The sequence below is a fragment of the Chelonia mydas genome, chromosome 3, assembly GCF_015237465.2.
Source record: "Chelonia mydas isolate rCheMyd1 chromosome 3, rCheMyd1.pri.v2, whole genome shotgun sequence".
In the NCBI taxonomy this organism is placed as follows: domain Eukaryota; kingdom Metazoa; phylum Chordata; order Testudines; family Cheloniidae; genus Chelonia; species Chelonia mydas.
In genome coordinates this window covers 110,867,660-110,878,664 of record NC_057851.1, presented here as the reverse complement: position 1 = coordinate 110,878,664, position 11,005 = coordinate 110,867,660, and positions in this window count along the sequence as shown.

Below are 11,005 nucleotides of genomic sequence, written 5' to 3'. Positions count from 1 at the left end.
TGCAATAGCACAGAAGGGAAGACAACAATTTTATTTACCAACTGGTGCGAACATCACATGCTACAGCAGATTAACATTAAACAGAGATTCCTATTTGGTTATTGGACTTCTTATGAGTGCAGCTGACCTTTGTTATGAAGGTAAAGAAGACACAACCCGGCATCCTTGTAGCAGGTAAACCAACAGGAAGCTTTCCCTGCTTTAACTGGCAGCAGTTGTGTGAAGCCTCACTCAGCTGGAAGTCAATATTTTATATGTCTCCAGTGGAGACGGAGAATTATTGAGGAGAGAGGGAAGAGAAGAGGGGGTGAGGTACAAAGAAAGGCAGAGAAGTATGAGGAAGGGAAGAAATTGGAAGAGAGGGAAATATGAGGAAGGATGGGGGGGTAGGAGGAGAGACATATGGCAGCAGTGGGGGAGGCAGGAAATGGAAGGAGAGAGAAACAGAAAGCTGAGAGAGAGGAAAAGGAGGATAAAGAGGAAGAGGGGGGGTCATTTTCATAGGGTTTTGCAAATACACCATAATTTGCTTTGTAAAATTAATGCAAAGTAAACTGAAGAGGTTTAACCAGTCTTGCTGATTATCTCTTTTGCTGCTGTGCCAGTGTTCACTTTCAGGTTGAAATGCTAATCATTGGTCTGCCTCTGTCCCTGCAATTTGTAATATGATTAGTAGACCGAATTCTCATTGTGTGTGAGTGTGTGTCAAGGCAGGGAGAGGAGAGGAAGCACTGCTGACAGAAATCAATTCTGTTTTATCTGGCTGGCTACAAGCCTAGGTGTACCAATTTTATTAATATTAAAGATGCTAGGGCCACTAAAGGTGCAATTAGCAATTCAAAGCTGCCATTGCAATGATTGGTGAGGCAAATCCAAATACACAGGTTTATCCTGGGCACTGTCACGGTCATTCAAAACATGCACACTTAGATTCAAATGTATGTATATTTCTGGAAGGCTACTTTAGGGGCAATGACTCTAGTTTTCCAGTCTGACCAAAGGACTGCTTGGCAAAAGTCCAGGGTGAGAGGGGTAAAAGTGGCTTTAAGCCATCATCATGATCATGATCCATCCTCCTCCCATGATCCTGTGGCTGTCCATATCAGTGCGCATATCCATATCAGTGCGCAGCATACAGTAGAGCCCCCATACAGGCTGTTACGTAACCAGAAATCAGCTACGTACAGACAGATCTCAGCCATGGGGTGGTGGGTAATAGCAGCCTATATAAGAAAAAGCCCCAAATATCGGGACTATCCCTATAAAATCGGGACAACTGGTCACCCTACTGTACTCCCACCTTTGGGAAGTGTGTCCTTATAGCTAACATTCACATTATGCAAAGCTACACTACTAGCAGGATTAGAGGTTATGACAAAGCAATAAACTTCCGCAGAGAAATGTGTGTTCAAAGTACACAAGTAGCCATCTAAGGAAAGATAAACAATTTCTCTCTGGGGTGTGGATGTCACTCTATAATTTTGCAACAGAAAAGCTTCAAAAACAGACTCTAAGGAGAAACTGCTGAGCTTGAATTAATATGCAAATTAGATACCATTAACTTGGGTTTGAATAGAGACTGGGAGTGGCTGGGTCATTACACATATTGAATCTATTTCCTTATGTTAAGTATCCTTACACCTTCTTGTCAACTGTCTAAATGGGCCATCTTGATTATCACTACAAAAGTTTTTTTCTCCTGCTGATAATAGCTATCTTAACTAATTAGCCTCTCACAGTTTGTATGGTAACTTCCAACTTATCTGTATGTATGTATATATATATATATATCTTACTATATGTTCCATTCTATGCATCTGATGAAGTGGGCTGTAGCCCACGAAAGCTTATGCTCTAAGAAATTTGTTAGTCTCTAAGGTGCCACAAGTACTCCTGTTCTTTTTACTCTATAATTTACCTCCAGAGAAACAGTGGCTTTCCTTGTCTACAAGTCACTGTTGCATTTGTCAGTGCTTGGAAGAAATTAGAGAGCCATCCTGTGATTGTGAAGTTAAAAAAAAAAAGTCTGTCCAGCACAATGTCACAGCAGTGATAAAGCTATTATCAGTCATTATCCGGAACTGTTCTGCTGAGCATCAGCCAACTCTTCATAAATCAAATACATAATTCAGAAGCACAATAAATCACTTTGGCCAGTTTGATAATTTACAAATGGTTGAGTTGGGAGTAATGGCAATACAAAGTCCACAAGGTAGCAAGAAAAATAAAAACTGGGCTTTTGTAAGTGTTTGATTTTCAAACATTTTCACTGGCCTAACTCTATTCACATTGAAGTCAATGGTAAACCTCCCATTGATTTCAGTGTGGATAGAGGTAGGCCAATGCTGAGTGATTTTGAAAATCACATCCTAAGAGTTTACTTGAGTTGTACAGTAGGGAAGTGCCTATGTAAGGCTTTCTAATGCAGGATTTAAAGTGGAAGCCAATGACACATTATTAGAGTCATTACATCAGATGACCAGACTCATTTGCAGCTCACACTCTGAGAGCATGACATGCATTTACCAGCTTCTCAAATTAACCTTTTCATGGGGGTCACTCTCCACCCCACAAATTATTTTGAGGCAGTCCCTGTGCCTGTTTTGTTGGAATCCCTGTTCTCCTTATAATATTCACTTGGGTGGAAGCCATGTTGAAGAGCGGCAAGGATTATGTAAAGAGCCTCAAGTTCTCTCTAAAAGAAAAGGAGTACTTGTGGCACCTTAGAGACTAACCAATTTATTTGAGCATAAGCTTTCATGAGCTACAGCTCACTTCATCGGATGCATACTGTGGAAAGTGTAGAAGATCTTTTGATATACACACAAAGCATGAAAAAATACCTCCTCCCACCCCACTCTCCTGCTGGTAATAGCTTATCTAAAGTGATCACTCTCCTTACAATGTGTATGATAATCAAGTTGGGCCATTTCCAGCACAAATCCAGGTTTTCTCACACACCCCCTACCACCCCCCAACTTGATTATCATACACATTGTAAGGAGAGTGATCACTTTAGATAAGCTATTACCAGCAGGAGAGTGGGGTGGGAGGAGGTATTTTTTCATGCTTTGTGTGTATATCAAAAGATCTACATTTTCCACTGAATGCATCCGATGAAGTGAGCTGTAGCTCACGAAAGCTTATGCTCAAATAAATTGGTTAGTCTCTACAGTGCCACAAGTACTCCTTTTCTTTTTGCGAATACAGACTAACACGGCTGTTACTCTGAAAAAAGTTCTCTCTAGTCATTGTTCTTTTCTTCTGAGGCCTTTCTTAGCAGCTTGCTCTGTCTATGACAGACAGCTAGCTGATAGGTGTCTTAAGAATATCTTAGCTAGCTAGCTAAGCTCTAATATATATCTTCCATGCACTTTCCCTGTTGTTTAATCACCTAATTTTCATTCATAAGAGCTGTCTGTGTCTGCAACCTGCAGTGATTGCCTAATGCCTAGCATGCAGTTCTTAATATGTTAATATTAGTAGATAAGGTCTCATATGATATTGGACAGTCTACCTGAGGTACCATCTATTGCCTTATCTCCTATTTCTACTGAAATTGGGAGGGTTAAAATTGCTGACTCTCTCTCTTGATATACTCTTGGAAGGACAGGCATCTAACTCTGGAATGCTCTCTCCTTCAGCATGCTCAAGTGTAAATCTTGAGATATCCTTCCAATGGGAGTTCATGACTTTGTGGTTTCCTTTTTAGTTTGCGGTTTCTTGTGAGTGGTAATTTTAGCCTGTGTATGTTGGAGGTTATTTATTTTCGGAGGAAGGCCTTTTTAAAAATCAAGTTATATTTTTCAGTTCTAGCTTGTTAGGCACACCACAAAGAAAAAAATACTATGAATTTGTCTGTTTTGTTGAGATCTTAAAAATACCAATAAAACTAAAAAAGAAAAGGAGTACTTGTGGCACCTTAGAGACTGTGCCACAAGTACTCCTTTTCTTTTTACGAATACAGACTAACACGGCTGTTACTCTGAAACCTGTCAATAAAACTAAGGCCCTGAACCCCCAAGTGACTGTGTGGGCTAACGCCTAAACTCACACACAGCCCAACTGACTTACATAGGTCACTGTGTGGTACAAAGGTCAGTCTGTGTGGAGGAAATTATAGTTTGGGGCCTAAATTGATAAACTCTCTATCAATTGATGAATCATAGGTCAGAAATTATGGGAATGGAGGATCTGTCATACTGGATCAGACCCAAAGTCCATTTAGTCTTGTCTCTGACAGCATTCAGTACCCGACATTTCAGAAGAATAAATCAATAGTGGAAGATTAAGGAATAACTTTCCCATAGAATAAATTTCTTCCTAAACCTTGTCAGTTAGTGGTTGGTTTATGCCTTGAAGAATAAGGGTTTATATTAGGGCTGAAGATTAATCACAGTTAACTCACGCGATTAACTCAAAAAAATTAATCTCACTGTTGAACAATAAAATACCAATTGAAATTTATTAAATATTTTTGGATGTTTTTCTACATTTTCAAATATATTGATATCAATTACAACAATGAATACAAGGTGTACAGTGCTCACTTTATATTTATTTTTTATTGCAAATATTTGCAGTGTCAAAATGATAAAAGAAATAGTATTTTCAATTAACCTCATACAAGTACTGTAGTGCAATCTCTTTGTCGTGAAAGTGCAACTGACAAATGTAGTTTTTTTTGTTACATAACTGCTCTCAAAAACAAAACAATGTCAAACTTTAGAGCCTACAAGTCCACTCAGTCCTACTTCTTGTTCAGCCAATCGTCAAGAGAAACAAGTTGGTTTACATTTACGGGAGATAATGCTGCCCACTTCTTAATTACAATGCCATCTGAAAGTGAGAACAGGCTTTCGCATGGCACTGTTGTAGCTGGCATCGCAAGATATTTATGTGCCAGATGCGCTAAAGATTCATATGTCCCTTCATGCTTCAACCACCATTCCAGAGGACATGCAAATAATAAAAAAATAATGCATTCATTAAATTTGTGACTGAACTCCTTGGGGGAGAATTGTGTGTCCGCTGCTCTGTTTTACCCACATTCTGCCATATATTTCATGTTATAGCAGTCTCGGATGAAGACGCACCACATGTTGTTCATTTTAAGAACACTTTCACTGCAAATTTGACAAAATGCAAAGAAGGTATACTAATGTGAGATTTGTAAAGATAGATACAGCACTCAACCCAAGATTTAAGAATCTCAAGTGCCTTCCAAATTCTGAGAAGAACAAGGTGTGGAGCATGCTTTCAGAAGTCTTAAAAGAGCAACACTCTGATGCGGAAACTACAGAACCCAAACCACCAAAAAAGAAAATCAACTTTCTGCTGGTGGCATCTGATTCAGATGATGAAAATGAACATGTGTTGGTCCGCACTGCTTTGGAATGTTATTGAGCAGAACCTGTCATCAGCATGGATGCATGTCCTCCGGAATTGTGGCTGAAGTATCAAGGGACATATGAATCTTTAGCTGATCTGTAACATAAATATCTTGCGACACTGGCTACAACAGTGTCATGCAAATGCCTGTTCTCACTTTCAGGTGACATTGTAAACAAGAAGCAGGCAGCATTATCTTCTGCAAATGTAAACAAATTTGTTTGTCTGAGCAATTGGCTGAACAAGGAGTAGGACTGATTGGACTTGTAGATACTAAAGTTTTATATTGTTTTTTTTTGAGTGCAGGTTGTTGTTTTTTTTAAACATAATTCGACATTTGTAAGTTCAACTTTCATGATAAAGAGATTGCACTACAGTACTTGTATTAGGTGTATTGAAAAATACTAATTCTTTTGTTTTTTACAGTGCAAATATTTGTAATAAAAATAAATATAAAGTGAGCACTGTACACTGTATTCTGTGTTGTAATTGAAATCAATATATTTGAAAATGTAGAAAACATCCAAAAATATTTAAATAAATGGTATTCTTTTATTATTTAACAGTGCGATAAATCTCGTGATTAATTTTTTAAATAGCGCAATCAATCACAATTAATTTTTTTAATCGCTTGACAGCCCTAGTTTATATTGCTCATTTATTTATTTTTTATCCTATATAATGTTTATTTTAAACCTCATTTTAGGCCAGTACAAATATATGTGAAGAATGGCCTAACTTTATTTTTGCAATGCCAGAAATAAGTCTGATGGAGAAAAGGTGGTTAAATCTTCCAGGTTTTATTCACCCTGTATTAAAGTTGATGGTTTTATCATTTTAATTTTTATTTCCTTGGCTGCTAAATTGTATTAAGCTTCTTTGCAAATAACTTTTAAGTCCCAGTCTGCCTGCCATTTGCTGTGGACCCTGCAGTATTGTGACTACCTGCCGTGCAATAATAATAATAACATGAGCCATGTTGTAACCATATTCCTAAATTGTACAATAGCTCTGCAAAAATGCCAAGGCTGGAAGATAGCGAAATAAGTGATTCCTGTCTAGACATCTACACTATAAAAGCAAGCAGACACCCAGCATGCTCCCCTGTATGAAATGGTGCCCCATAGGGCTACAGGGGGGCTACAGGGGTTCAGATTTTCCACATGGCTAACCCTGGCCTCCTGTGGATCCCAGAGGATCAGTCAGGTTTGCAAGTAGCTTTTCCATGGGTGGGTGCAGAAATTCTGCCACCCTATCAGGATAACGCAGGGGAATCAATTACCACCCCCCAAAAGTCCCCTCCTATGGCCTGAGTTTTAACCACCTCAGGGGTCTACTGAGTTATAATCAGATCCCCCAACACATCATTAATTACAGTGTAGATGGGATCTTAAATAAGGCACCTTCTTATGTTGGCAATTCCTTATGAGGCTTTGAAACTTCTACCCAGCTAGAGGCTTCAGCTGTGTTATTTGTTTGTAGATTTTCTTTGGGAATCTTTATAGGGGCCTATGACCCTTACAAGAACAATTGGTATTTTTAGGAGATAAGAGAATTTCAATTATCTGGTATCTTCCCTAGATATAGGCTAATGCTGCATGAAAGAGTTAACATGAGATACTGAATGTAGGATGCATGAGGATGAGTGAGTATGAATGTAGTTTACTCATTTGCTGTTTAGAAGATTTTCTTTGTTTCTGTTTGCATCCTTGAGTTGCACTGGCACACAAACCTGAATGCTATACGAGCAGGCATATTGGGAAAAAATATCATAAAAAGCTCACATTTGTTTAAGAGGAGTATTGGAGCCTGTATGTACCCTGTGAGGTTTGATAATTAAAATGTATAAGATGTTTGTGCTGTTTAAGAAGGTAATTTTATTTTCTGTCTTTTTTGTTTGCTTATGTAACAATATGGGCAACGACTGCTTGAAAGCCTGTTACTTTGGGGGGGGGGGGTCCTCTTTGCACTTGGAGAGCCCTGCATAGCAGGAAGGTGAAACAGGACCTGTTGCTTTTAATGTGTGAACTTTAACCCTAACTCAAAACTTTCTGGGTAGTGTAGTCCTGTAAGAATCTTTTTTGTATTCTGCTTTTTGCTAGTGAATGGTATTCATATGATGCAGGGTGTTGCCATTAATGAGATAATATTGCAATTACCCTGTCTTCACACTTCTAAAGCGTATGTTGCATTTACTTTGTTATAAACAGGGGATGCTTATCCTTCAGTATTATTAGCCCTAATTAAAAAACTATGGGTCAAACTCTAAAAAATCGTGGCGTTGGCCTTAAAAATCATGAGATTTTCAAAAATAGTAAGATTGGGGTTCTTTGTATTTGCCTTCTGGGTTTACTCTTTCAAGCTTTTCTCTGCAACATTGAGGACCAGAAATGTACTTCTTTTAAAATGCAAGCTCAGCTTCTCACCTCAAAACACGATTCCAGGATCTGAGGCTTTAAAAAAAGACACTAACATTGTTGGAGTTGGCAAGGTGGGGGACACTGGGCAAGCTGTAAGTAGAAAGAGGTATAGTTGTGAATAGGAGTCACTGGCTAAGAGGGAACACTGGAGGTGGATAATTTGATTCTAGGAGGGAGCAAAAGAACAATGATCTCTTTGTGTTACAGACAACAAAACAGCTTTCTCAAACTGTTTTTGTTGCTTTTTTATTTTGTATTTTTTCCTGTTAAGAATGAAAGAAACAAAGAAATCAATTATTGCACCAGTTCCTGGCTATGATGCTGATAGAGATCAGCCCCAAACAATCTTCATCTGAGCATAAACAATATGGAGACATTACATTCACAAAACATTAAAAGTGAGAGAAGACAGCCTATACAAAGAGCTTGTCTTGTCACTTGCAAAAGTTGCCTTTTAGTACTGGATACAGCTACTGCATTTGTCAGCACAGTGCATCTCATGTAAAAATTATGGCTCTGTTTCATGAGAGCTGAGAAGTGACAGGAATATAACATTTGCATTTCCATCCCAAAAAAGGAAAGTAACTAGACATTCAGCCTTACCACTATATATTATACAAGCCCATTTGTCAGGTAGTCAAAGATCCCAATCACTGTTTCAATCTGGCTAGTCAGTCTTAGACATTATAAAATACTGTCTAATTTAGTTTATGCAGACAAGCCCTTACCTTAAGAAAATAGGTAATTGTACTAAAAATAAGAGAACAGTTTAAATTTGGTGGTGATTTAATGAACCAGTACTTCAGTGTTTCTTTTAGGATTGAATGAAAAGTGATTTTAAAAGACAAGGATATGTATTATGGGGCAAATGTCATAATTGATTTTCCTCCTTACTCCAACAAACAAACGTAGGAAACAAATTATGCTGAGCCTCCACTAGTAAAAAAGAATCCCAGTGAATGTGGTCCCAAAATTTAGAGTTAATGGACATCTGGAGCAGCTAGATGGTAAACTCTGAACAAAACATACAAGTGTCATCCATACGTTGTACAGATTATTACTGGTGGAGCTGGTAGCAGTGCCCATCTGGATACACTGATTCTGGAATAAGAGCCCTTTTTTCCATTTCCCCTTGGAGACAAGTCCTTAATGTGATTGTAAAACTATTTGTAACTATATAAATTGTGCATGATGCCAAAGTGAAAATGCTATCAAACGTAATTAAAAGCAGTGCTTAAATTAAGGGGAAAAGGTAGGAGGGCCCTTAACATCAGAGGACTCACTTATTTCTCACAACTGAGAAGGCAGAAGTGATATAGCCCCTAAAAGTAGTAATTGGGCCCTCTCCCCACCCCAAAACCCGCTGTAATTAAAGCACTGGTTAAAAATCTTCATTACAGAGACCTGTTAAGTACAAGTAGGCTCCATGGTTATAACATAGTAGGCTTTTTCTTAGCACAGCTACATGTCAGGGCTACATGGGCTAGGCTGAATGCTATCCTACACAACTGTGTTTGTATCAGCTACCATACTGATGGTAAGGGAGAAAAAAGGGCATTTTCTCCATGGACAACAGACTTCAGGATAACCTCACACAGAGAGATCTTTGAGCTCAGAAAGTAGCTATCCTGGATACACAGAGTTGGGCTGTCCTTTCCACACAGAAGAAGTATCATACTATAACTCAGCTACAGTCTGATAATTATAATAAAGCTCTTGTCACAAGCTGGGTTGAAACATTGGCCATCTACAAATGTAGGGACCAAGTGGTAATCATTAGGGCTGTCAAGCAATTAAAAAAATTGTGATTAATTGCAATATTAAAAAAATTTATCACGATTAATCTCACTGTTAAACAATAATAGACTACCATTTATTTAAATATTTTTGGATGTTTCTACATTTTCAAATATATTGATGTCAATTACAACACAGAATACAAAGTATACAGTGCTCACTTTATATTATTTTTATTACAAATATTTGTACTGTAAAAAACAAAAGAAATAGTATTTTTCAATTCACCTAATATAAGTGTTGTAGTGCAATCTCTATCATAGAATTATGTACAAAAAATAACTGCATTCAAAAATAAAACAATGTAAAACTTTAGAACCCACAAGTACACTCAGTCCTACTTCAGCCAATCGCTCAGATAAACAAGTCTGGTTACAATTTGCAGGAGATAATGCTGCCCAGTCTTGTTTACAATGTCACCTGAAAGTGAGAACAGGCATTTGCATGGCACTGTTGAAGCTAGCATTACAAGATACAGGGCCGTCCTTACCCATACGCAAAGCACGCAGCTGCGTAGGGCACCAGCATGCTGTTCCAGACTATGCTCCGGCTCTTCCCCCAGCCCCGCCCCTTCCCCGCCTCCACCCCCCTGAAGATTGCAGCCAGGCCTGACCCTGCACTTACCGCATGGTAAGTGGAGTGACCTGGCCCCAGCCTGCTCCGCTCCCCTGGCTCCCAGCGGAGCAGGCTGGAGCTGGGTCCCCCTGTCCTGCATGGAGGCCTGGGGCCAACCCCCACCCCTGCAGAGGCCCACACAGCCTCCCCGCGGAGGCCTGAGGCCAACCCCTCCCCCCCACTCCTCTCTGTGGAGACCTGGGGACCCACACAGCCCCTCTGCGGGGGGGCTGCATAGGGCACCAAAATAGCTAGGAACGGCCCTGGCAAGATATTTATGTGCCAGACGTGTTAAAGATTCATGTGTCCCTTCATGCTTCAACCACCATTCTAGAATACATGCATCCATGCTGATGACGGGTTCTACTCGACAACAGTCCAAAGCAGAGTGGATCGATGCATGTCCATTTTCATCACCTGAATCAGATGCCACCAGCAGAAGGTTGATTTTCTTTTTTAGTGGTTTGGGTTCTGAAGATTCTGCATCGGCGTGTTGCTCTTTTAAAGACATCTGAAAGTATTCTCCACACCTCGTCCCGCTCAGATTTTGGAAGGCACTTCAGATTCTTAAACCTTGAGTCGAATGCTGTATCTATCCTTAGAAATCTCACATTGGTACCTCCTTTGCGTTTTGCCAAATATGCAGTGAAAGTGTTCTTAAAATGAACAACATGTGCTGGGTCATCATCTGAAACTGCTCTAACATGAAATATATGGCAGAATGTGGGTAAAACAGAACAGGAGACATACTATTCTCCCCCAAAGAGTTCAGTCATAAATTT